We start from the raw sequence: 6,000 nt of genomic DNA on the forward strand, positions 1-6,000 counted from the left end.
GCTGCTTGGAGAAGCCTTCTCTGGGGTGCCCAGAGCTGGCAAGGCAGCCCAGGAGTGCCGGGGAGGCACAGATCCCAGCCCTCAACTGTGAGGGGTGGCACGTCGTGGGCCAATGTCCCAGCTCAGAGACACAACTCTGAAGCATATTCTACACGGCTCCTCAGATGGTTTCCATGGATTGGGCCCTAACTGCCCATTGGTGCAGAAATCACGCCCAGAACACGTTCTTTTCATTGGTTTGCCCTCCCCCATCCCTCTTCCCCACTCCCTCACTCTTGCTTGCTGGGATCACTTTCCAGATAAACTTCTTGAACCCAAAGCCCTGTCTCAAGTCTGCGTTTGATGGGAACCATACAAAACATCACCAAGGGGCCGTTTGTTGTCCACGTGTGCCCTGACCCTCATCCTGCCAGTGTCAGTACAGAGCAGACCTGTGGACCTGATCCAGGGGTGGCCTTTGCGGTACAAACAGCACAAGGCTCTAGAACCCCGAATGAGCCAGAAGGCCACATCTGTGGAGAATTGGACCTTGAGAGATTTGGGGCCTCACCCTCTCACAACCTGACTGGTGAGGATGCTGGTGACAAAGAAGGTGGCATCTCTGCCACTGTCTAAAAATGCTCAAAGCTCCCTGCTATCCCGGAGAACCTCGCCCTTCCAACCATCACCGCCAAGGCAAACAGCACACCCCTGTCCCCTCACAGAAAGAAGTCCTGGGAGGTCAGTGTAAAATACACGCGGTGTCACCTGCATCGCCAACGGGTGACACGGACCGCATGACTCATGAGGAAAAGAGCCCCGCCTGGCACAGAGCGCAGCTCCCAGCGCAACACAGACCCACTGGGCGCTGAGAACGTAGGTGCTCGTCTTTCTGTGCACGTCAGAGAGAACATGGTGGCAGAGAGCATCGCACAGGGCAGTCGGCAGTCGTGGCTGTTTCTCACGCCGCCCCTTCCACAGGCCAGGCTGCACCGTGTCCACCGTGGTTCACACACTTGTCCACTACGGAACTCAGCACAGGGCACTGATGACGTCAGCCTCTGTCTCCTGCCAAACAGGCAGGCTGCTCACTGCTTGGTTTTGTCCTATTTATCTTAGTATTCTCAGAGCCTGGCACATGGCCGATATTGAATAAATGTTTTTTAAATGGCTTTGAAAGGAATTAAATTGGATCTGCTTTGGCTTGGATTAAAATACACGAGCTAAGAACAAAGCATAATGTAGTTTGTGTGAGTTGTTTGAGAGATAGATAGATGATGATAGATAGATAGATAGATGATAGATATGATAGATGGTAGATAGACATGATAGATAGATATGATAGATGATAGATATAATAGATGATAGATAGATATGACAGATGGTAGATAGATATGGTAGATGGTAGATAGATATGTTAGATAGATATATAGATGATTGATAGATATTATAGGTAGATAGATATGATAGACAATAAATAGATGATAGATATAATAAATAGAAATAATATATGATAGATAGAAAGAATAGATGATAGATATAAATGACAGATAGATAAAAAGATAGAAAGACAGATGACTGATTGATATAAATGATAGATAAAAAGATACAAAGATAAATGATTGATAGTTGATAGATATTTAATAGATAGATGATTGATAGAAAAGAGATGATTGATGGATAGATAGATGATGATAGATAAATAGATAGACAGATAGATAGGAAGAATATATACTTATGTGGAAACACACACTCTCTTCCAAATGTGTCTAAGTTGAGGCAGGCCAATTTGTGTTCATTCCATTAATCAATCAGGTCCAGAGTTCTGTTCATTGATGATGGGGTTCAGCAGACAATTCCAAATCATCATCGTGGAAAGACAACGCCAGAACCCAGGGCCTCACAGCCCATGTTCCAAAGAAAAGAAAACGTGGACCTTCTCTCCAAGGCGTTCAGTTCTAAAGAGTAGTTTTCCCTGTGCGTATTTCTAGGTCGGCACACGAGAGCCAAATTGCTAATGAATAGGCAGCCTCAGCTGTCCACTTACTCTTGGCAATTAAGATGAAAGTTACATACTTTTTATGATCTCCCCCCGCGAGCGGGTATAAGCTGTGGCAGCTCTGCCTCTCCACAGCCCTGCCATTTCCCACCGCCTGTGCGGCCACTCCTGGGACTGAGCCCCTTTCATGAGCTCCAGCAGAGCCCCGCCAGCCCCCAGGTCCCACCGCGGGCCACATCGCCTCAGACCAGACCACGTCTGTTGAGCTAGCTGTCTGTTTCTATGGGGGCTATCACCAAATTAGTTACATTCTTTCACCACTAAAGTCACTGAGATTTTTTTTTTTTTAACAATCCTTGGAAATGATCCCAGTTTAAGAAGGAATGAAACTCAACTTTCAGCCAAGTACAACTTTTGAATAATTTAAATGAGTGCTACTTAAGTCTTCTGAAAACAACTCCAACCCTGTGTTCTCTGATGTGAACAGAAAAAAAAAAAATTATGCACCAGCATGCAGAATTTGAGCCCATGCAGATGGCATGCTTTGCACCGTAGGCTGTTGTTCCTGTCTTGGCAGAAGTGTTTCTATGACTGGCACTGTGGAGGGCTCCACGCCCGTCCGTTTGGCAAATTGGGTCTCGGGTTTTGCCGTGGAGAGATCTCTAAATTCTATTACAGTTAAATGCATCATCAGACTTTCCTGGGGTTTCGTTTCTCCTCATTTTAAATGAATACATCAGAGTCTGAGTTACAGCCAGAAGCCATGTTTCTCAGCCTCTGTTTGGCCAAAATGTCCTCTCACTTCCAGGACAATCTGTGGTGGTCATTTGACACATAAAGACAGAGTAGAGCATTTAGATATTTTCCAGAGAAAAATAAAGCTTCATCAAAAATTGCCTTTCTCTTGGCTGTGAGCACAGCACCGCATAAAGAAACACCCAACAAGATGACTTGCTTCCCATGCACTTGCAACGTGCTGGGCAGACGTAAAAGAGAAATTCAAGAGATTATGGCCCCTGTGCCCACAACACACGCTTTCCCATGCCTGGTGCAATGCGCAGTACAGAGATGCAGAACTAAATGATCCCAGTTTTCCCGAGCTCACTTCCTTATAAGGAAATTAAGTCGCCTACACAAGAATCTACAAAAAGGATATGTAAAATAAGGGCTCTAGAAGGAAGGCAGAGTATGATTGCAGAGTTTAGCTGCAGGCGAAATCTTTTCTGACCTCGGGAACCTAGGTGGGCTTCCTGTAAGCGGTTCAAACTGAGATTTATTGCCTTTGTGCTTTCTTCACTCCACTGAAAGTGGATCAGGCACCAACTGGAGAAGCACACATCCATTTAAGCACCTAGTGAGTGTAAGCATCATGCCAGGCACTAAGGATGAAAAGATGATATGCCTTCTGCCCCCCAGGAATTCATGGTGTGATGGGGGAGAGAGGTATGCAAACTCATCCTTGCAGAGGACTGTGCTAAGTGTAATGAGAGAGAGAAATGGACTCAGTTCATGAGTCACTCTGGTGAACTCAGATGCAATAACAGATTAGATAAGAAGCTATTTAATTTTAAGTAGATGTAAACTATATCCATCTAGGAAGCTGTATTTAGACGTCCAAGCAAAATCACAGCAAGGCAGATGACAACTTTTTTTTTTTTTTTTTTTGCGGTATCCGGGCCTCTCCCCGTTGTGGCCTCTCCCATTGCGGAGCACAGGCTCCGGATGCGCAGGCTCAGCGGCCATGGCTCACGGGCCCAGCCGCTCCACGGCATGTGGGATCTTCCCAGACCGGGGCACGAACCCGTGTCCCCTGCATCGGCAGGCGGACTCTCAACCACTGCGCCACCAGGGAAGCCCCGGATGACGACTATTGATACAAACATTATAAATAAAATCACTGTGTGAGTGAGCAGGGGTCAAAGCAGATAAATCTTGGAATAGAAATTCCATAGATTAGAGTTAAATCCTGCTTTATAGACATATTATTATCCTCATCGAATAAAATCCAAACACACACATTTAAATTAGGAGTAAAGGCATAACATGCATTCGACACAACGTATATGACACATATTTGGATTTTTGTTGTGTTTATTGATTCAAGATTTGGGAATTCAACCTGTGTTCTATAATCTAAGCATGAATTTGCATGGTCTTGCGTAAAAGGCCAGCAGTGCCTCCTAAAGGGTTTATAATGTTTTTAAAGAAACATTTAGTGCTGGGGTCTAGCACTATTAAGAAAATTGGTTCTCAATTCAAAAGTGAAATTATGTTGTGGGGTGTTCCCGGACCTCCTTGGCCCACAAAACTCTCTTACTCAAGGTGTCAGAAACCCCCTTCTTCTGTTACCGTTTGTCTCTTTCCTCCTCACACAGCTGGCTTTTCATTTCTCAGCTGTAAGGACTTTGGTCTTTTTGCTGAGGTTGAGGAGTTTTCAAAATCGAGTCAATTCTCCCCCTTTTTCTAGTTCTCAAGTTCTCTGGAACACTGGTAAATGCAGGAATTTTTAAAGTGTTGTTGGATCATTCGTTTCAGCTTAGTGGCTGCTGAATTGCCTTTGAAACAATTAAGATACAGTCGATTTTCTACAGCCTACATAGTACCAACGTATAAAGCAGATTTTTTAAAAAGTCGGCAAATTCACTGATTCTGAAGATTTGAAAATTCTACCCAAGTTCTATAATATAAGGACGATTTTGCATATTTTTAGTAAAAGGCTAGCAGTAATCCCTAAAGAGTTTATAACACAAACTACAACTAGGTTCTCAGGTTTTAAACCTCTAGTTAACAGCCCCATGGGTACCACTCTGTGGGGTGTATTTTAAAATAGACTAGAGAGGGGAGACAGAAAAAGAAAACATACAGAAGTATTTGAATTTTCTTATCATTTACTGATTGGAAGCTTATTTTCATACTGCGCGTTCACTACTTCTGTTTTGCTTTCAGTGAAAACTGAAACCCGTCTTCAGCTTTCTGAGAAAGTATTATTTTATTTTTGATACCCAATAAACAGCACTATTTTATTCATCCTTTTCTTTAAAAATGATTTTCTATATTATTATCTTTGTTTGTTGATCGCATATGGAAGCAGCTTGGTAAACAGAAGAATATGAACTTCATCTCCACAGAAACTGCAGAAGTTTGGGACGAGATTAAACAAGGCAGCTTTAAACAATCAAAATGTGAATCCACCCCAGCCCTTGTTGGTCAAATCACACGGACCTTCAACTACCTGTCTCATCTTTATAATAAGCATCTCATCTTATTAAATAAATTCAGTAATAATATGGGTTTTTTTAAGTCTAAGTTTTAAAAAATGACTTTTTTACTCCCCCCCAGAACAGGATACATAAAAGTTCTTACAATTAATAAGTGGCATTAGTGTCATAAGAACTTCTCCATTTTCTTCTATTAAGTGACTAGATTTTAACCTGAATTATCAGCACACTCAACAAGATAGGCCCCTGGTAATAGAATGAGATGATTTTTTCACTCCCCAAAAGCCCTTTTATAAGACAATGTACATTTCGGCAGCGGCATCAATAACGGCATTGTTGTTCCCCGCCTCTCTTCCTACCCTTCGCTCCCCAGCTCTAAACTGCACCACACCTCTCTAGAAATACTCTCTTTCTTAATGAAAACCATATTTAAAAAAAAAAAAAAGGTTTGCATGACCCGCTGAAACCCCTGGACAATCTTTAATGCCAGCTTCAGATGACACGTGTCTTATGAAAGTCTGGGGCCCCTGCTTGTCTGGCAGAGCGAGCTCTGTCCCACATCTTTATGAGGAAGACGGACAAAACTTCTGTTTTTGGCATTTTATGTTGGAGTCTGTTTTAAGCGAGGAGGAAAAAAAAGTAGCAACGTAGAGTCTAGACAGAAGAGATGGGGGTGAAATCTGGAAGCCATTCACCCGACGAGGGCAGCGGCAGCCCGTCGGCAGCGGGGATCGCCTTACACTGCCTAATTACACATGAAAAATGTACACATCATTTCTCTCAACTACTTGGAAAAATAGATGC

The sequence above is a fragment of the Lagenorhynchus albirostris genome, chromosome 5 (genome assembly GCF_949774975.1).
Source record: "Lagenorhynchus albirostris chromosome 5, mLagAlb1.1, whole genome shotgun sequence".
NCBI lineage: Eukaryota > Metazoa > Chordata > Mammalia > Artiodactyla > Delphinidae > Lagenorhynchus > Lagenorhynchus albirostris.